The sequence below is a fragment of the Erinaceus europaeus genome, chromosome 1, assembly GCF_950295315.1.
Source record: "Erinaceus europaeus chromosome 1, mEriEur2.1, whole genome shotgun sequence".
NCBI classification, from domain to species: domain Eukaryota; kingdom Metazoa; phylum Chordata; class Mammalia; order Eulipotyphla; family Erinaceidae; genus Erinaceus; species Erinaceus europaeus.
Window position 1 is genome coordinate 39,175,786 of NC_080162.1, and position 22,016 is coordinate 39,197,801.

The 22,016-nt window shown below is 40.2% G+C and overlaps 1 long non-coding RNA gene across 1 annotated transcript in view; it reads left to right on the forward strand.

The window, feature by feature from the left end:
* LOC132541809 (uncharacterized) overlaps positions 1-22,016 on the forward strand; it is a 53,432-nt gene that overhangs the window by 24,884 nt on the left and 6,532 nt on the right. The window contains exon 2 of the long non-coding RNA XR_009552890.1: positions 16,277-16,418. This is a non-coding gene — a long non-coding RNA (uncharacterized LOC132541809). The remainder of the gene's footprint in view (positions 1-16,276; positions 16,419-22,016) is intronic.

The following is a 22,016-nucleotide window of genomic DNA, read 5'->3' on the forward strand; positions in this document are numbered from 1 at the left end:
GGCAGGGGGGGAGGGGGTGGTCCAGAAAGAGACAGGTGACCTTGAGACCTTGCCAGGTGCAAGTTGTGCCAGGGGAACCAGAAGTGCTCACCTTTTACCTGGGGAATGTGTCCAAAGGCCCTGGAAGGTCAGAATTCACACCTACAGCTGAGTCAGGACTCTCTATTGCAGGTAATACGCTGTGTCAATTGCAAATCAGCTCAGTCTCCATTCCCATAGAGGAAGCCAACGTAGTGATTTTCCAACCCTTTCACTGTCCTCTCTCCCCTGAGATTGTTTTTCTGTTTAATCTTCTTAAAGAACATGTGTGTCTTCCAGCTTTGCCTTTTTATTTCAACTAACCAAAAGAGAATCCAAACTACAGAAGCCCTGGCATGGAAAAGGGAGGAGGAGGCAAAACATTTTTCCTCCTGTAAAGCAAAATGACAGGCTTATGGAGTCAGAGTAGTTGCAAAACTCCATTGTCTCTTTCTTTCAATATAAACTCTCACTCTATTCACTCATGAAGCCTGTTCTATAAAAACTAATGATCTTAGGGGCTGGGCAGTGGCACACCTGGTTGATCACATGTGTTACCACGGACAAGGTCCAGGTTCAAGTCCCAGCTCCCCACCTGTAGGAGGGAAGTTTCATGAATGTTGAAGCATTGAATGTGTCATGAATGTTGAAGCAGTGCTGCTCTTTCTCTCTGTCTCCTTATTCCCTCTCAATTTCTTTCTGTTGTATCAAGAGGAAGGAAGAAAGGAAAGAAGGAAGGAAGGGAAGAAGGATGGAAACAATGGTCACTGGGAGTGATGGATTTGTTGTGCAGGCACTGAGCCCCAGTGATAACCTTGATGGAAAAGAAAAACCAAACTAGCTATCCTACAGAGGAATATGAACAACAAATAGTAAAGGGAAAACAACAACAAGAGAATGGGGTGGACATGTCTTTCCAGTTCCAAGAAGGTGTCTGTGAGGTTTAAACAAAATCATTCTTCAGATCCCCATGTCTAGGGTCTGGTGTACTGCTCCATAAATACTGGGTTATTAAGTTATGAACATGGAAGTGACAATATATTTAAATCAATTGCAAAGGGAGCCTGGTTTATCCTGAGTCTTCAAGTAGTAAAAATTGGTTCCAATATAATTTAGCCCACATCAGAAGTCAGGTTTAAAATGAACATTGTAGGGGAACTACAAATTACATTTTTAAGTATTGGTCTGTAATTATAGTCTTAATTAATTACACGAGGGATTAGTTCTTGAAAAGGTGTATAAAATGTGTCCTGTTTTGAACTAGGGAGACAGACAGCTATGGGAAGGAGCCACTCTTCTAGACAGTACTTCTTGTTCTGTACAAACTGGGGATTTCACTCATCAGGCTTTGCTTAAAACGTGTCCCATGGGTATGGATCAACATGCCAATGTTCATAACCAGTGGAGAAGCAATTACAGGAGCCAGAACTCTCACCTTCTGCAGCTTATAGAGAACTCTGGGGGTGGGGTGGAGAGCAATGGTGCACTGGGTTAAGCACACATGGTGAGAAGCACAAGGACTAGAGCAAGGATCCCAGTTTGAGCCCCCAGCTCCCCACCTGCAGGGGGATCACCTCACAGGAGTTGAAGCAGGTCTGCAGGTATCTATCTTTCTCTCCCCCTCTCTAGCTTCCTCTCACCTCTCACCTCTCAATTTCTCTGTCCTATCCAACAATAACAGCAACAACAAAAACAGTAATAACAGCAACAAAAACACAACAATGAAAAAATGGCCACCAGGAGCAAGTGGGTTCATAGTGCAGGCACTGAGCCCCAGCAATAACCCTGGAGACAAAAGAAAAGAAAAAGAAAAAAAGAATTTTGGTACATACTCCCAGAGGGGGAGAAATGTTCAGGGAAGATGACCAGAAGGCTCTGAACTCCAATTCTCTCAGGACTCAGAGAGAGAAGAGGAAAATCGGAAGGACATTCAGAAGTATTAATAGGTATAGGTGTGACTTAGAAAGGAAGAGAAGGCAGGGACATAGAAAAAAATGAGCAAATACATAAAAGTATAAATAGTTATAGAAATAATAGTCAACGCATATCTATGAGCTTTGGAGATCTGTTGCAGTTTCTAGTGGGGAACACAGAACTCTGGTGGTGGAAACAGTGTGGAGTTATACCCCAGTTGTCTCATAATTTTGTAAATCATTAATGAATTGTCAATAATTTTTTAAAGAGACTCACATGTTCTCTTAGTTAGGAATCCCATAGATGCCATTTATCTGGAAACAAGTAACAAACAAAACAACCAAGAAGTTCATGTTCTTTGTAGGGAAGAAAGTTTAACTCAAATGACAGAGCAGAGATTTAAAAATACAAATTATACCTCCCAGGTCTAAGCTTCTATTCAGTCCTGGTGTGACTCCTGTTAGAACTTTGTAAACACTCATGTCAACATTTGCAGCATCTGATCTTTACTAATTGAGATGATTCTTTCCATTCTTTGCTGCAGCCTGCTCACTACTGTTTAACTTTCCACTCTGAGCTCTTCAAGATGTACTAAATTAATAATTCTGTTTTAAGGTCTTTCAGGCATGTATTTCAAATGCTGGTGAACTAACTCATGTAAGGCTGATATGCCTGAAAGGAAGGCCTGTTTCTTTCCTGTTCCAATCCCACCCCTCAGAGGGCCCTCTGGTAACAGCTGAGCCTGCCTAGAATTTTGTTTTTAAACAAACACTGAATCATGCTCTCTTTTACTCATTTGCCCCAGGGAGCCAAGAACAAGTGGAAAATTCAGCACAATGGGGACTAGTTTTTATCCTTCTGGATCTTGAGCAGAGATAATACTTAAAAAAAAAAAAATCTATAACAAGCCTGTGAAATGAGATTCTCCCATGATGCTACAGGTGTGGTTTGTTTACAGTTGGGAGCAAGGCTTCTTGCCTCTTCCATGTTTGTGTTTTCTTTAGGCTGGGACAGGGCTTACTCTTTCTGAGAACATGGAGTTGTCTTAGTCACCACAAAGAGAGATGTTCATACTCTCTAAATCCCCTTCCACATTGAGGAGTTTCCTTTACTCCAACCATAGCAAAGAAACAAGTTCTCTCTGGAGAGAGATGCAGGAGATAGGGGTACCAGATTGCTCTTGTATAAAAGGGAAAGTCTCATGTCCAGAAACTCTGCCCTAGTCAGAAGTAAATGGGGATGGTGGATGGCCAGCCCTTCTTAGGAGCGTGGCCAATGTCAGAATTAGTAAGTTAAGTCCACTGTTGAATTGTTCTCCCCAGAATGCAGCCTTGGGGTAAATAATGGTCCTGTGTTGAGTTTCCTTCACACAGACCAGAGGCTGAAAGTAAGCAGTGCTATTTGTCCCAAGTCCTCTGTGGGATCACAACAGCAGGGCTATGCTGGAAGCTGGCATTTAGCTGGTGATGACATGGGAAGCTAAGCTACTCACACAGTGCCAGATATTTAGGCCTGAACTGTGAAAGGGCAAAGGATCAGAGCAAGTCCTTTAGTATCCTTTCCTGAACTTTTTCTTTCTTCCTTAAAATTTATTTATTATTTATTTATTTTTTTATTTAAAAAAGGAGACATTAACAAAACCATAGAATAGGAGGGGTACAACTCCACACATTTCCCACCACTAGATCTCTATATCACATCCCCTCCCCTGATAGCTTTCCCATTCTTTATCCCTCTGGGAGTATGGACCCAAAGTCATTGTGGGATGCAGAAGGTGGAAGGTCTGGCTTCTGTAATTGCTTCCCCGCTGAACATGGATGTTGACTGGTTGATCCATACTCCCAGCCTGCCTCTGTCTTTCCATAATAGGGTTGGTCTCTGGGGAAGCAGAGCTCCAGGACACATTGGTGGGGTCCTCTGTCCAAGGAAGTCTGGTTGGCATCATGCTGGCATCTGGAACCTGGTGGCTGAAAAGAGAGTTAACATACAAAGCCAAACAAATTGTTGAACAATTATGGACTCAAAGGCCGGAATAGGCAGATGAAGTGTTGGGGGGTACTCACTGCAGAATATTGTGTATTTTTGCTTTCAGATGTATATTTTGCCCTAGTTTGTGGATACGTGTGAACATATGCTTTATCTCATAAGACCTGGCCTCTATCTAGGTTTTGGGACTTTGTTAGGAAGTGAACCGCCTGGAATGGAATTAGAGAACACTATGAAAGGATAGGTCTCACCCAAATAATGAAGCTGAAGGGTTGTCATTCCACACCTGAAGTCTCTGGACACAGTCTGAAGTGAAGCATGCTGAGGTGGCACTCGTTGCATTGATTAGGTTGTGATTGGCGGATGCAATATTATTTGATATGAATTGAGAGACGCATGCAGGAAAGTGCGCCCCACCCTAAGGTTCCAGGGCTGGGGGAAATATAGGTACTATAGTGGAAATGTGAGATTCCTACTGTCTTAGGGTTCAAAAAGACAATGAATAGTTATTGTTATCATCACAGTATTTGGTAATTGGGTTAACATTGAAAAGTCCCTTTGTTAGGATTTGCTATAATACCCAACATCTTGTATATAGCTGTGCCACCAGTTGCTTCTGTTCTCCCTGGTCTAGGCTTTTGAGAGAATCAACATATCAAAGACTCAGACTATGTATTAAAAAGACTCAGTCTGTGCTTTAAACAGTTCGAGACATACAATTGATTTTTCCCCGCTCATATTAATTAAATAGTGATTTATATGACTACAATTTAATAGGAGTGTACATAAACACCATTCCCACCACCAAAAGACTGTGTCCCATCCCACCCACCCCGTAGCCCTGGGAAGCCCAATATCCACTCTCCCTCTCACCACAGGGTTTTTACTTTGGTGCCCTACTCTAGATTTACTCAAATCCTGCTTTTAGTTTCCCTTTCTGTTCATCTTTCTCAATTTCTGTTGATGAGTGGGATCATCCCATATTCATCTTTATCTTTCTCATTTAGCTCACTTAACATAATTCCTTCTAGCTCCATCCAAGATGGATCAGAGAAGGTGAGTTCATTGTACTTAATAGCTGTGTAGTATTCCATTGTGTATATATACCACAGCTTTCTCAGCCACTCATCTGTTGTTGGGCACCTGGGTTGCTTCCAGGTTTTAGCTATTATGAATTGTGCTGCTATGAACATAGGTGTACGCATATCTTTTTGGTTCGGCATTGTGGAATCCTTGGGGTACATCCCCAGGAGAGCAATTACTGGGTCATATGGAAGGTCCATGTCTAGCCTTGTGAGAGTTCTCCAGACTGCTCTCCAGAAAGGCTAGACCAATTTACGTTCCCACCAGCAGTGCAGAAGGGTTCCTCTGTCTCCACAGCCTCTCCAGCATTTGTTGCTACTGTCCTTTTTGATGTATGCCATTCTCACAGGGGTGAGGTGGTATCTCAATGTCGTCTTTATTTGCGTTTCTCTGACAGTCAGTGACCTGGAGCAATTTTTCATATGTTTGTTAGCCTTTTGGATCTCCTCTGAAGTAAATGTTTTGTTCATATCCTCTGCCCATTTTTGGATGGGGCCATTTGCTTTTTTGTTGTTAAGTATGCTGAGCTCTTTGTATATTTTGGTGATTAGTCTCTTGTCTGATGTATGGCATGTGAAAATCTTCTCCCAGTCTGTGAGGGGTCTCCTAGTTTGTGTAATAGTTTCTTTGGCTGTGCAGAAGCTTTTCAATTTGATGTAGTCCCATTGATTTCTTTCTGCTTTAGTCTTCCTTGCAGTTGGGTTTGTTTCATCAAAGATGTTCTTGAGGTTTAGGTGGGAAAGTGTTTCACCAATGTTTTCCTCTAAGTATTTGATAGTTTCTGGTTTAACAGCCGGGACCTTGATCTATTTGGAGTTTATTTCTGTTTCTGGTGAGATAAGGTGGTTTAGTTTCATTCTTCTGCTTATTTCAAATCAGTTTTCCCAGCACCATTAATTGAAGAGAGCCTCCTTCCTCCATTTAATATTTTGGGCCCCCTTATCAAAGATTAGATGTCCATATGTGTGGGGGTTTAGTTCTAGGTTTTTCAATTCTGTTCCACTGTTCTGTGTGCCTGTTTTTGTTCCAGTACCAGGATGTTTTGAAGATGATGGTCTTATAATATAGTTTGAGATCTGGGAGTGTGATGTTTCCATTTCTGTTTCTTTTCCTTAAGATGATTTTGGAAATTCTAAGTGTTTTCTGGTTCCAGATAAATGATTTTAATTTTTGTTATATTCTCTTAGAGAAGCTTTGTGGAACTTTGATGGGTATCACATTAAATTTGTATATGGCCCTGGGGTGAATATTCCTTTTGATGATATTTATTCTTCCAATCCATGAGCATGGGATGCTTTTCCATTTCTTGGTATCATTTTCTATTTCCTTGAATAGTGGAAATAGTTTTCAGTATACAAGTCTTTCACTTATTTGATCAGTTTTATTCCTAGGCATTTTATTGGTTTTGCTGCAACAGTGAATGGGAGTAATTTCTGTATATCTTCTCCTCAGATTTAGTGTTTTCATAAAGAAATGCCACTGATTTTTGTACATTGATTTTTGTAGCCCGACCCCTTGCTATATTGCCTAATAACTTCCTGTAGTTGTCTGCTGGATTCTTAAGGTTTTTCTTTGTATACTATCATATCATCTGCAAATAGTGAGAGTTTGACTTCTTCCCTTCCAATCTGCATTCCTTTGATTTCTTTCTCTTGCCTGATTGCTATGGCAAGAACTTCCAATACTATGTTGAAGAGTAATGGTGATAGTGGACAGCCCTATCTAGTCCCCGATCTGAGAGGGAATGCTTTCAGCTTCTGTCCATTGAGTATGATCTTGGCTGTAGGTTTGCTATATAGGGACTCAACTATCTTGAGTAATTTTCCATCTTTTCCCATTTTTGTAGTGTCTTGAGCATGAATGGGTGTTGGATTTTGTCAAAGGCTTTCTCGACATCTATTGAGATAATCATGCAGTTTTTGGCTTTGCTTTTATTGATGTGGTGAATGACATTAATTGACTTACATATGTTGAACCAGCTTTGCATTACTGGGATAAGTCCTACTTGGTCATGATGAACAATCTTTTTGATATACTGCTGTATCCAGTTGGCCAGGATCTTGTTTAATATTTTGACATCTATGTTCATCAGAGATATTGGTCTGTAGTTTTCCTTTATTTGTTGTGTCCCTATCTACTTTTGGTATCAGGGTGATGTTGGCTTCATAGAAGGTGGAAGGGAGTGTTCCTGTTCCTTCGATCTTGTGGAAAAGCTTTAGAAGTATGGGTATTAACTGTTTCCTGAAAGTTTTGTAGAATTCATTTGTGAAGCCATCTGGTTCAGGACTTTTGTTGTTGGGGCGATTCTTAATAACTGTTTTGATTTCTTTGTCTGTGATTGGTGTATTTAGGTTTTGTAGATCTTCTTGGTTCAGTTTTGGAAAGGCATATGTTTCTAGGAATTCTTCCATTTCTTCCAGATTTTCTAGCTTGGTGGCATATAGTTTTTCATAGAAGTTTCACATAATAATCTGGATTTCTGTGGTGTCAGTTGTGATATCTCCTCTATTGTTTACGATTCTATTAATTTGAGTGTTCTCCCCCTTTTTTTTTAGTGAGTGTTAAGAAGTGTTCTCCCTTTTTTTTTTTTTTTTAGTTTTTTAGGGGTTTGTCAATCTTGTTTAATTTTTCAAAGAACCAACATTTGGTTTCATTGATCTTTTGTATGGTTCTCTTATATTCGATGTTGTTTATTTCTGCTCTAATTTTAGTGATTTCTGTCCTTCTGACTGCCTAAGGGTTCCTTTGTTCCTCTTCCTCTTAGTCCTTAAGGCATGCAGTAAGGTAATTTATTTGAGCCTTTTCTCTAATATGTGATTTTATGGCTATGAGTTTCCCTCTCAGTACTGCTTTAGCTGTGTCCCAAATATTTTGATAGCTTGTATCTTCATTTTCATTTGTTTCCAGAAACATTTGAATTTCTTGCTTGAGTGTCTCTCTGACCCAGTAGTTCTTAAGCAGTATGTTGTTTAGTTTCCAAATTCTGTGACTTTTAATAGTTTTCTGTTTGTTGTTAAATGTTAATTTTACTCCACTGTGGTCTGAGAAGATACTTGGGATGATTTCAATGCTCTTGAATTTGTTGATGCTGTCTTTGTGGCCTAACATGTGGTCTATCCTTGAGTATGTGTTGTATGGATTTGAAAAGAATGTGTGTTCCAGTTTTTTGGGGTGAAGAACTCTGAAAATGTTCAGGAGGTCTAGTTTGTCCATCTCTTCATTTAATTCTCTTGTTTCTTTGTTGATTCTCTGGTTTGTTGATCTGTCTAAATGTGAGAGTGGGGTTTTTAAGTCTTCCACTATTATTGTATTACTATTGATGTATTTTTGAAGTTTGTTGAGTAGGTGCTTGATGTATTTAGATGGTCCCTCATTGGGTGCATAGATGTTAATAATTGTTAAGTCTTCTTGGCTGATTGATCCTCTAATCATTATGTAATGGCCTTGTCTATCTTTTATTACTTTATTTAATTTAAAATCTATTGTGTCAGAGATGAGAATGGCTGTTCTTGCCCTTTTTTGTGGTCCATTGGCCTGTATGATGGTTTTCCATCCTTTCACTTTAAGTCTGTGTTTATCTTCTTGGGTCAGATCGGATTCTTGCAAGCAGCATATGATTGGGTTATGTTTTCTTATCCATCATCCTACTCTGTGCCTTTTGATGGGTGAGTTTAATCCATTGACATCTATTGATATTATGGATTGAATGTGTTTTAGTGCCGTTATTCAAAAATTTTTTATTTGCTCTGATATATTGCAAGTATTGTAGTGATGTTCTTGTTTATAAGAGGTCTTTTTGAACCTCTTTCAGAGACGGTTGCCTCCTTTAACTGTTGTCTGAGAAGTTTTTGATCCCTCCATCTACTTTGAATGCAAGTCTAGCAGGATATATTATCCTTGATTGAAACCCTTTTTTCATTTAGGGCTCGATTGATATCTTGCCATTCTCTTCTGGCTTTTAGAGTTTAGGTGGAGAAGTCTGCTGATAGTCTTATGGGTTTCCCTCTGTATGTGACTTTTTGTTTTTCTCTTGCAGCCTTTAGGATCCTTTCTTTATCCTAAGTTCTTTTCATTGTAACTATGATGTGTCTTGCTGTCTTCAGGTTTGGGTTGATTCTGTTTGGGACTCTCTGGTCCTCTTGAATCTTAATGTCCTTTCTGTTGTTCAGGTCTGGGAAGTTTTCTTCTATAGTTTACTCTGGAATATTTACTTCCCCTTTCTCTCTTTCTTTCTCTGACAGGCCAAGTTATACGAATGTTACTTTTTTTGAGATCATCCCATATGTCTCTGCTGTTGTTTTCAGTGTCTCTCAATCTCTTTTTGAGCTGTTTTACCTCTTTCTTTGTTTGCTGTAGCTCATCCTCTGTCTGGATAATTCTGTTTTGTTTTTTTGCTTTTGTTAGTCTGCTTTCCCTTCCCTCAGCTTATTTCTTCATTTCAGCTATTTCAGCTTTCAGTTCTCTAGTTACCTTGAGGTACCTAGTATTTTCCTTGAGGGTCTCATCTGTTGTTTCCCTAATTCTGATAGCTCTTTCCTCCATAGTTGTCTTAATTTCTGTGATTATTAAGTTTACTATTGCTTGCATACTTTTCTTATCTATGGTTACTTCTGACTGATTTATAGTTTCTTCTGGGCTCCTGTCTTTATTCATTGTAGTAGCCATTTTATTTGCTCTTGGTTTAACTATTTCTTTTTTATTGATGTGTTTTTTATTTTTATGTTCTGTTGGTCTTCAGTTGTTGTGTTTTGAGTACTAGCAATGCTATACTAAATACCTTTATGACGAATGCAGTAACCAACCTCAGAAATTACAGTAGTAACTGAAGCAAGGATTGAAGCCGTTTAACCAATACCAGTTAGCCAGACAATGCCTCCAGTCCAATAAAAAATATCAGCCAAATCCAAATGAAAAAGAAACAGACAGGAAAAAAGGGATAGCAAGAATAGATAATTATGCAAATCTACTGTCCACTGTAAATTCTAGGGGTAGCAAGAGGAGAAAGGGAAGTAGAGAAGAGACACAAACAAAGGGAGTCCACTCTGAGATATATTTCTTCCCCTAAATATTTCACAAATGAGAATCAATGAATTCAGAATGCAGAAGAAAGAGGAAGGAATAAAAGAAGATAAGAATGATGAAGAAAAGAGAAAAAGAAAAAAAGAGCAGTGAAGGGAAAGAATTTTTTTTAATTAGCTAGGAGGAGGGAGAAAGGGGAGTGTGGATAGAGGAGGCAGATAGAGTGAAACAAGTTCCTCTCACAATGGATAGGACACCCAGTAACCTAGCAATGGAAAATACACTAAAAGTTAATGTTGGTCAACCTGAAGGGGGGGAAGGGACACGTGTATATATAATAGTAATAATAAAATAGAACAGAGTAAAAAACCCTAACAGTCAGTCTGCAGCTTGGATGGCTCCTGATTGGTTCAGGCAGACTGAGCAAAAACAGTCAATTGTTAAAAAAACAAACAAGCAAAAAACCTCCAGGTAGTCTTTTGTCATTCCAGTTGAGCTTGAGCCACTTAGAAAGCAAAAAAAAAAAAAAAAAAAAAAAAAAAAAAAAAAGCAAAGAGAATCAGAAAGGAAAAGGATTGGAATCACATCCCTGGTTAGCAAGGAAACTTGGTAAAGAAAAAAGCTCAGCAGGGAGCCTGCTAGTAGCAGCTCTCCAGCCTCTGGGTCCGGTTATAGGGTGGGGGGTGGGGGGGGAGGAGTGTGCTTCAGAAATAATAAAAAAATTTCCTTTATTTTTTCTCTGTTTTCTAACCCAAATTGAGCTATAGTCACCTCCTTGGTGTCACACTCAAAACCCCTTATTCACCGTCCTGCTGATGGCCAGGTATCCTAACCTTTTCAGCAGTTGTTGTCGGAGCTCATGCCAGCAGCTGCCTCCAAGACAACCAGAGCACCACTTCTGTCAAAATCAATGTTAGGATTGAGCTCAGTATATCATATCATGTCTGTCTGTCTGTCTGTCTGTCTATATGTATATAGCCATCTCCATGGCTTCAGCACCTCAGGCTGACTTTTTTTAGATCAAGAATGGAACAATAAGAAGCAGAGAGAGCAAGAATCCACAGCATTGAACTTTCAATACATTGGGGGCTGGGCTTAAATATGAGTTGTACATGTGGCAAAGTAAGGCATTATCCAAGCGAGCCATTGTATCTTTTGATTCCTTACCCTCCACCCTGGACTCTTTTTTTTTTTTTTTTCTTCCTTCAGCATCTCTGTGCAGCCCCAGAGATTTTTGAATCTGAAATTGTAATCTGGCTTGTCTCCAAAAGAATCTGCCCAGAATCAGAAAAGTCACTGACTGCAGGAAGCAGGCTTGGACTTGAGTAGCTTCTGCTTTTCTCTATGACACACATGGGATGATGCTCTCCCCCCCCACCGACACATACACACTCTCTCACACACACACACACCTTTCACCCCTGCACACACACTTTGTGTGAGCTGGTCCTAGTACATCTGGGAGATGAGAGATGTAACTCTGGGGCTTACTTCATACAAAAAGAGTTGCATGAATGACTGGGATGCCAGGTCACAGTTTCTTGTAAATTACCCTGTTCTCTATGGCAGCTCTGGGTCCTCACTCAGCTGCCATTGCGAGCACTCAAAGTTACAAACCTCTCCCCACCCAGGTAGGTTGGATTATGTAAAGCCAGGCCTGCTTCCTCTCCCTTAGTAACGATGTACACATTTTATTAGTAAAGCCCATACGATGGAATTACTATATTTGTCCTGTCTCTAACCAGAGGACAAAGGCTTGTACCCTCCCCAGATCAAAAAAAATTATTTGCTTCTTGCACTATTAAAAGAAAAAAAAAATCCAGCCGTTGTAAATTTAGCTTGCAAAAATTGAGAGACAACATTCTGTAATTCAGATTATTAAAGTTCTTTAAAGAACAAAAGTAACTTGGAAAAATCTGACTAGATCCATTAATAATCTGGAGCTGAGAAGCAGATGTTCTCTGTGAGAACATTCTTCCAGTTGGCAACAGTCCTCTCCCCCCAACTCCCTATTATTATACCTAACCTTTTTAGATATTGGTGTTTGAGACCCCCACCACTCCACCAGGGAACAGACTGAGTTTCCTAATCTGCTTAGGTATTTTGAGGAAAAGTAACTATGCCCAGTGTCATGTGTGATGAAAGTTAGGTTCATAGAAAACATTACTTCTGCTTTCTTTCTTCTATTGTTTAGCTCTCCTGTCTGCCCTACCTCTCTGTCTCATTTCCTTTCTCTTCATTACTAGGAGACTGTGCTTTTATTCTGAGTGACAGTGGCTCCAGCAAAGCAGTATTTTTAAAAGTTTTATTTGTTTTTTATCATTGTTGTGGCTATTGTTGTTGTTGTTGACGTAGTTGTTGTCGGATAGGACAGAGAGAGAAATGGATAGAGGAGGGGAGACAGAGAAGGGAGAGAAAGTTATACACCTGCAAACCTGCTTCACCACTTGTGAAGAGACTCCCTGCAGGTGAGGAGTTGGGGGCTCCAACAGGGATCCTTACATCCTTGTGCTTTGTGCCAAGTGTGCTTAACCTGCTGTGCTACCTCCTGGCCTCCAAGTTTTGTTTATCAGTTAATGTGAGAGCAAGAGAGAGCCACTCTAGCATATGCAATGTCAGGGATTGAACTTGAGAATGCATACTTGAAAATCTGATGCCATGTCTACTATTCTACGTCCTGGAACACACAAATTCATTTTCAATTCAAGAAGGAGAGATAGGGAGAGAGGACCAGAGCATCACTCTGGCAATGTGATGCCAGGAATTGAATTTGGAACTTTATGATTTTAAGTTCAATACACTAGTCACTACTCCACCTCCCAAACTGCACAAAATAAACTCATTTTTAAACTTCCTGCAGACAGAGTTGGCCCATGAAATGTAAGATGCTTAGTATGTTTCCTTTTTTTTTCTTCCTCCCTTCCTTCCTTCCTTTAAACAAGCCAATGAGCATGTTCAATTCCACTGTTTCTATGCTGAATTTTTCATTATTTTTCCTTTATTATTATTATTATTATTATTACCTCCAGGATTATTGCTGGGGCTTGGTGTCTGCACCATGAATCCACTGCTCCTGGTGGCTATTTTTTCCCTTTTGTTGCCCTTGTTGCTTTATCATTGTTGTTATTATTATTATTGTGGTGGTGGTTGTTGTTGGATAGGACAGAGAGAAATGGAGAGAGGAGGGGAAGACAATGAGGGGGAGAGAAAGATAGACATCTGCAGACCTGCTTCAACTTTTGTGAAGCAAGCCCCCTGCAGGTGGGGAGCCGGGGGCTCAAATTGGGATCCCTGTGCCTGTCCTTGCACTTTGAGCCATTTATGCTTAACTCATTATTTTTACTTAACATACAAACACACACACATGTACCATAGCGCTGGAACTTTCACTGGTGATGTGGTATTGCTGGCTTGAACCCAGGTTAAGTGCCTGGCAAGGCACATGCCCAAGCCAGGTCTTCATGCATGGTATGTATGTGCTCTACTGATAAGTCACCACTCCCTCCACCTAACCCTTGGGGGGGTCTTGAAAACTGTCTGACTCGGCTGAGAAATGTGCCACATTTTTCTCAGGGAACTCCCCTTGCTCCTTTCTCCAGCTTAGAATAAATCGTGACAGCTCCAGCACCTATTAGAGGCCATGAAGGGATCAAAGACTGATTCTCATGCTAAGAGTCAGACACAGAGTCTGGTTCTAAGGGCCTGGTGTCACTTGGAAATCCTGGAAGTAAATACACCTACCTTATTTAAGTCACTTATTAGAGTTCTCTATAACAGAGAACCAAATGTAATTCCAACAGTTTACTTTTCCTCCTTCTTTACTTTTTCTTGTGAAAACATGCTACAGTAGCTTCGGGTGTTTACAGGGTATCCAGCTTTGAATTTACATCTGATCACCCAAAAATTAATTTCAAAATGTGAACATAGGAATGAGCCTATCTTAGAGTTCTATAGTCTCCAAACACATCCTGATATGGTTATCTCATTTTTAAAATATCCACTGAAGTTTCTTTTCTTTTTTTTTACCATAGAGTTAATTTAATAAAATGTAATGTAAACATTACTCCACAATCTTCTCCCAAAAATTTAGCATTACAAAAATCTGTAGATAATCTTATAGGACTCCTCCAACAACTGATTCTTTGTTTTTTCCATTACTGCTCTCAGGAGCCTTTCTTAGTCTTTAGGTTGATTTTGTATAGTAGTTCTTGTTTCCTGGATCTGTATATCTTCCTCTTTATACAGTATAGGGAAATTCTCAGCTGGTAATCTTATCCATATGTATTCTTACCTTTTCTTTGACTCTTCTGGAACATCTATGATGGGTATTTTGCTCATTTTTACAATGTCCCATAAATTTCTAGTATTACCTTCATTTATTTTGTTTTCCCTGTTTTTCTTTGATGTTCTCTGCTATATCTTCATGCTTACTTATTCCATCTTCAATCCCCATTTTTTTTTCCTCTTGAGACCCTTCAATCTATTTATTGTATCAGCTGTTGCAGGCTGTTGTTTGGTTACTTACTATGGCTACTAAATTACTTGCATTAAGTATTCGTTCAGTTGTCATGATTTTTAATTCTTGATTTTCTGTTTGTATGTTCCTCACATTCTTTCTCACAGTTTCTTACATGCTTTCTCTCATAGTTTCACTGTTACTTCTCTGTTTTCATGGGAGATTTCCATAGTGGTCATGGTACAGACTAATGTGCCTATTTTTATCCTGGAGTTTCCCACTACTAAGTTGCTCATTTCACTGACCAAGTTGAGGACTAATGAGTTCAAGTTTTTTCCCTGGGGGCATTAATATCTCTGGTGCATTTGGAGAATTTTCAAGGCTTTTGTCTTGATATCTTGGTGAAAGTGATTTTTTTTTTTATTTCCCATGTTACTTGAACTTTTGTAGTGGTCTGTATTGGCAAACCCTTAGTTGATTCAGGTTCAGCAAGGCAAGTTTCCCTTTAGGGTAAGCTTTCCTCTGCTAGGGTGGGTTTCTGACATGAAACTGTTGTAGCTGCCTGGGAGGGTTCCATTGTTCACCCAGCCATTCATCTGGGAAATGCTGGGGCATGTTGAGCTCTCAGAAATTGATAAACCACACCTTAAAGTTTCTTTTCCAAAAGACTGGAGTAGCTTGGATGTTGGTGCAGTGGCTAGAGTGCTAGACTTACAGGCTAGAGGTCCATCATGTGTGCCAGAATGATGCTACAATTCTCTCATTAATAAAGAAAGAAAGGAAATACTGGAAACAAAATATACTTCAAAAGAAAGATCTGCAGGAGCTGAGACATAGCTGACCCAGTAGAGTACACACTTTACTTACTATACTACAAGCCCCTGGTTGAAGTCTTGACACCACATGTGACTACTATGATCAGGCTTGCTTCGGCAGCACATATACTACAACTGAGAATAGTATGACACCAGAAGAAGTTCCATAGATATAGGATCAATGTAATATTTCTTCTCCATCCCCCTATTTGATATAAAAATACCTGTGGTAGTAGTAGAATTGGGCATATACAATGACTGGACACCACAAAAAACAAAAAAAAGAAATAACTGTTTCCTTAGACTCCTGAAACATTTAACATAGGAACTTCAAGATTCTGGCAGTATTTATTAGAATACACACACACACACACACACATGCTTTTTTTTTTTTCTTAAGAGTCTAAAACTTTTCTCATAAAATTGTTCTATATCTGCCCCTTCCATTATGGTAGCCACTGACATATGTAGATTTTGAGCTCTTAAAATGTGGTTGTATGACTGAGGAATGGAACCCTGAGCATATTTGTCTGCACTCCACGTAAATACAAATGAACTCACTTGTCTTGGGATTGATACATTGAATTGTTTAGTTTTTAGCATCATTCCAGCAGGTTAAGATTTCAGTTAGAATTCTAGAGAAATTTCTGTACTTCCTCTTAATATCTCCATCTCTCCTAGAGCTAAATGCAGCCTTGATGATTCAAGTTGAATGAAATCTTGGTTGGGTTCCAAATCACTACTTCCAGCTGTGACATTTGGTAATGTCCTCCTCCTCCTCCTCCTCCTCTTCCTCCTCTTCCTTCTTCTCTTGCTCCTCTTCCTCAGCTTCCTGCACACAAAGCCTTTCAGGCCTGTCTTGAGGACTGAGTTATGAAGCTCATATGCAAATAGCCTTGGCAAGAAGTAGCTTCTCAGTGAATTAATACAACCTGCCTGTGCTGGTTTTCTGTTATTCACATCCGTGTCTATCTCCCCTTCCCAGCACTGGCTTCCTTGAAGCTAGAATTCTGCTTCTTCCTTGAACCTGGCCCAGTGATCAGAGACACTGGAAATTCAGAAGCCAAGTGACTCAGATGGTTGTGTGATGGAAGCCTTACTATGCCTGGGCTCGGTCTCCAATAATGGTAAACCCTATGGTGGCAAGTAGCACTTGGGGGTCAGTGGGGATTACCTTCTACCTGATTTTCAACCTGGGTGGTCCTGGTGAGGATCCTTATTGTTAGGGAACTGCTCGAAAGGCCTGTGTGATGGGTTTGTCATTTTTGAGCCCCATAGATTATTTAGTTCACTCCTCAATGACATGGAAAGACTAAGGTTTCAACATTACGAAGTCAAGTCATTGACCTGGGGTTATATTTTCTTCCAACATGAAGATCATCAGAGGATCTAGGTAGGAATTCCATAAGTAGGGAAGTGTGATAGACCAAGTAATACTCCTTTATGTGAGTTTGGGACTCTCTCATGGCAGACCCCATGCTAAATGCTTCTCATGAAATATAGTGTGTTTTCAAAGCATCCTCATGAAATAAGCACTTTATTGTGCTAATTTTTACCCAGGCCATATATGTAAGCAACATGTCAAAGTCATACAAGTAAGCCAGTATCGGAGTCAGGAATCCAGTATAGACCTTGAAGTCCCCTTTTTAACCACTGGGATGTTTTGCCTGCACCAGGTTTCCTGGAATGCTTCAGACTCTGAAGCTTCCAGATGAGAAAACAGTATTTATTTATTTATTTATTTATTTATTTATTGCCACCAGGATTATCTGGGACTTGGTGCCTACACAACTCTACCACACTGGGTGAATATATATATATGGAGAGAGAGAAAGAGAGATGGAGGGAGAAGGTGAGAGATACCTGCAGCACTGTAGGGATCAGGGTCTTGAACCTGGGTCCTTGGACATGGCAATGTTTGTGCTCTACCAGATATGCTAGTACCCAGCCCAACTGTGATTAATTAATTATTATTATTATTACATGTATGATTGCCTTCAAATAAAAGGGGTAAATGCCACGTGTGGGAAGAGGTTATGGTCAGCACAGATCTCCTCAGCCCTGGAGAGAAAGAGAGCAAGGGCTCCCATCACTAATAAGTGAACTGCGCAGTGCTTACTAGTTTATTAATTAAACTGCACCCCACAGTCTGACAGACTCTGCAGTCAGAATTGACTGGAGTGCCAGTGCCTCGGGGGACAGAAGGGAGGGGCCTCCGCCTCTCATTCGCTGCCAGGATTCAGGGCAACCAGTTACTCTTGTCAATCTTTAGCTTAATCATTTAGCAGTTGTAAAGGACTCATTAAAAATGCCGAGGTTTATTGCAAGTACCTTGGGCCCGCTCGGGAGGCAGGCCAGCTAGGGAGCTTTGTACCCACTTGCCTCTGTGAGCCCCAGAACAAAATCGCTGACTGTAATTATACCACAAAGGCTTAGAAAAGAAACTTTGGAGTGGGGGTGGGGTGTCAGGGTGGGGATGGGAAGAGGAGCTTAGACCCTAAAACTCCAGGGCCTGGGCCTTGAGAAGGGTAATTCCCTGTGCTAAACTCCTGCTCACACTCCTTCCCCACCCAGACACATATAGATCATAGTGCCTCCCCCAAGGATGCCCACACTCTTTGCTGGCCACTCCCTGCCTCTCCGTCTTTCCTTTTGGCTACCTATCAGCGGGGAATCTAAGGACCTAAGGGAATATCAAGGCAAATGCTAGAAGAAGAAGGGAATATCAAAAGCAAGAAGAAAATCCTTTTACCAATCTCTTCTTGCACTGCTTGTGTTCTTGTGACTGACACATCCAGATTTGTCCTCCCAGTTTCCTTGGGACTCCGGGGGCACCTGGAATACTGTCCTTTTGATTATCTAGTTGAGAAGCCAGGTGGTGGCATTCTTGGTAGAGCAACACATTGCCTTGCGTGAGGATCTAGGTTCAAGCTTCCAGTCCCCACCTGTAGGGGGGAAGCTTTGTAAGCAGTGAGGCAGTGTTGCGGGTGTCTCTTTCTCTCTCTCTCTCTCCTTCTTTCCCCTTTTCCTTCCCTCCTTTCTCTCTTTCTTTGTTTCTTCCTTTCTTTTTTTTCACTTATTAGTGATTTTCAAAATTTTAAGATAATAGTGGTATAATTACATATGGTCCCCACCACCAGAGTTCTGTGTCCCCACCCTCTCCATTGGAATCTGCAGTAGTTCTCCAAAGATCTCTGATATGGACTGATTCTATAACTATCTACCCATATCTATATATACATATACTTGCTCAACACTTGTTCAGTGGTTTTGCCTTCACTTCCTTTCTTAGTCACCCCATACACCTATTACTGCTTCCGGGTGTCCTTTTTTCCCTCTTATCTCTCAGATAATTGAAATGGTGCCTGACTTCCGGTTGGTGTTTTCCAAGTTTGCTTCCCTTTCAATGATGGTATAAAAACAGGATTCCCATAAAATTAGTCTCCTTTATCCAATTTAGTCACCTAATACCACTTTTCCTTCCACTAAACACTATTTTGTTCTTACCAGAGTTTGTTTTTGTATTGTTTGTTCATTTGATCATTTATTTTGTTTATCTTCCGCATGTCATAAATCATTTGTCTTTCTGTTGGTTATTCATTTAGTGTGGGGGTGCCTCTTTCCCGGGTGCATGCTCTCTGGGTTGGAGAGAACTCGACCAGGCTCAGCCTGCACTGCTACTCACTCAGCAACACAGGAGATAGATGACTCAGGAACTCGTGGCAGCATGGTAATGCAAAAGGATGTATTGATCAGAAAGCCAATGCTTTTATAGGATAAAACCAGAAGTGGCAAGTCAGAAACGGAAATGGCTAGGAAAGGGGGTAGAGAAAGGCAAAAGCTTGCTGGGAAGGTAGAAGCTTCCTTAGCATCTGTTGTGAGGTTTTTAACCAGTGGGATTAATGTTACCCTGCAGGCTGGGCGGGTCTCAAGATAGAAAGAAGATAGATCAGTGGGATGGGTGGGGATCTTTCAGGCAAAACAATGATTATGTAAATAGGCCATAGTATCAGCAATGCAGGATGGGGGGGCTGGCTTAATGCCCGACAATTTAGTAGACTTTATTACATCAAAAATGCAGGAGCATGAATACAGAAGATAGCATAATGGTTATGTAAAAAGACTCTCATGCTTGAGGCTCCAGAGTCCCAGGTTCAATCCTCCACACCATCATAAGTCAGAGCTGAGTAGTGCTCTGGTAAAATAAATAAAATTAAAATAAAATTAAGAAAAATGTAAGAACATTCGATGTTGGTGGGGATAGCAACCTTAGTACATTCTTGCTGAGAATGTAAACAAGCACAGCCATTGTAGTATAGCCTCTCCTTAAAAAGGTTGGGAATTGAAATGTCATATTACCCATCAGTTCTTTTTATAAGTATCCAGTCAAGGAATACAAAAATATTAATTCAAAAAGATACGGACTTTTTTTTTTTTTTTTTTTTACCTCCAGGGTTATTGCTGGGGTTTGGTGCTTACACTATGAGTCCACTGCTCCTGGAAGCTGCTTTTCCCCTTTTGTTGTTCTTTTTGTTTATAATTTCTGTTATTATTATTATTGTTGGTGGTGGTGGATAGGACAGATAGAAATCGAGAGAGGACGGGAAGACAGAGAGGGGGAGAGAAGGATAGACACCTGCAGACCTGCTTCACCACCTGTGAAGCGACCTCCCTGCATGTGGGGAGCCAGGGGCTCAAACCAGGATCCTTATGCTGGTCCTTGCTCTTCACGCTATGTGTGCTTAACCCACTGCGCTACCACCCTGCCTCCAGACTGTAATCTTAAACCTACTTTGCAGGTTGATGTACACCATATTTGGTAGCCATCATAATGAAATATATGAAGATCTTAAATTATAATTTTGTGCTCCTGAAACCTATACACTTTCAAAATAAACTTAATTTAAATTTTGCTTTCAAACTAAAAAAACACAAGATCCTCTGGTGACGAATACTTCCAGTCCTCGTGGGATGGGGGTACAGAGCCCTCTGGTTTACTTTCCCTATTATTTGCCTCTCTGGGAGTATGGACCAACATTCTTTTTTGGGGTGCAGAAAGTGGGAATTCTGGCTTCTGTACTGGACATGTGCGTTGGAAGATCTGTCCATACCTTCAGCCTATTTCTATCTTTCCTTAGTGGGGTAGGGCTCTGGAGAGGTGAATTTCCAGGAAGCATTGGTGAGATCATCTGATCAGAGAAGTCAGGATGGAATCATTGTAACATCTGGAACTTGGTGGCTGAAAGACAGTAACATGGAAAGCAGGACAATGTGTTTAATAACAGGTACCATAAAGTAGGAATAGAAAGAACAGATAAAAATAGGTACTATAGGGTGAAAGGAAGGTAAGAAGTTTATTTTAGGCATGTCCTAGGAGCCTATGTCTTAGTAATCTTTGCTTGAGATTAATAGCTAGCATGGGGGTAAACTAGAAATATTGTCTGGGAAGATGGTATCAGAGTTGAGAAATGAACTAGGAAGCACTACTCTGCCACTTGAGGAAAACTGGTCCAGAAGTGAGTGCAGCCTAGAAAGTGCCCAGCTGTGACTATACACTGTGAGCTCAGACTGACAGGGAATCAGAGTTCATACAGGCTCCTGTGCTAAATATGAATAGATATGGACCCCAGGTCAGACCAATGTGGTAAATAGTTTATTGTATAGTAAATAATTATAAATTATATGTATAAATTATGTATAGTAAATATTGTAAATAGTTTGGGAGCTACTTTCTGCCCTGATCCAGCTTTCTAGTCCTATTTTCAACTATGACATCTTCCCAGAAACTATTTATAGTCCACCTGCAAGTTAGCTACCCAGTAAAAATTACCACAGTCATGAACCCCTAGGAACATACCTAAAATAGACTTTCTAGCTTCTATCCACCTTAAAATTCCTATTCCCAACTAATTTACTCCTATGTTATGGTTCCTATTTATTGAATATTTTGCCCTGTTTTTTTATGTTACTGCATTTCAGCCACCAGGTTGAAGATACTACTGTGATTTCATCTTGAACTCCCTGGGCAGATGATCTCAATAATGCTTCCTCAATAACCTCACTTCTCAAGAGCCCTACCCCAATAGAGAAATATAGAAATAGGCTGGGGGTGTGGGTTCCAACACCCATGTCCAGTGGAGAAGCAAGTACAGAAGCTAGACCTTTCACTTTCTGTACCTCAAAAAGAATTTTGGTCCATACTCCCAGAGGGATAAGTGTTAGGAAAAGATGACCAGAGGGCTCTTAACTCTAATTCCATTAGGACCCAAAGAGAGAAAAGAGAAAGAAGTGATAATAATAATAATAAATTTGTAAAAGGAAGGACGCTCAGAAGTAGTAGGTGTGACTTAGAAAGGAAGAGAAGGCAGGACCATAGGAAAAAATGGGCAAATATATATAAATATAGACAGATAGTTACAGAAGTAATAGGCAACCCATATCTGTGATCTTGAGAGAACTAATGTAGTTTCCAATGATGGTAATGGGGACACAGGACTCTGGTGGTGGGAACGGTGTGGATTTATACCCCTATTATCTTATAATTTTGTAAATCAATATTAAATCACTAATGAAAATGATTAAAAAAAAAGTAAAAAGGAACTAGGAAGCAAGATCAGGGCAGAGAGTTGCTCACAAACATGAATAAAATATATAAATGCAATTAACTGTTTGCCACATCAATCTAATTTGAGGCCCATATCTATTCATATTTAGCACTGAAGCCT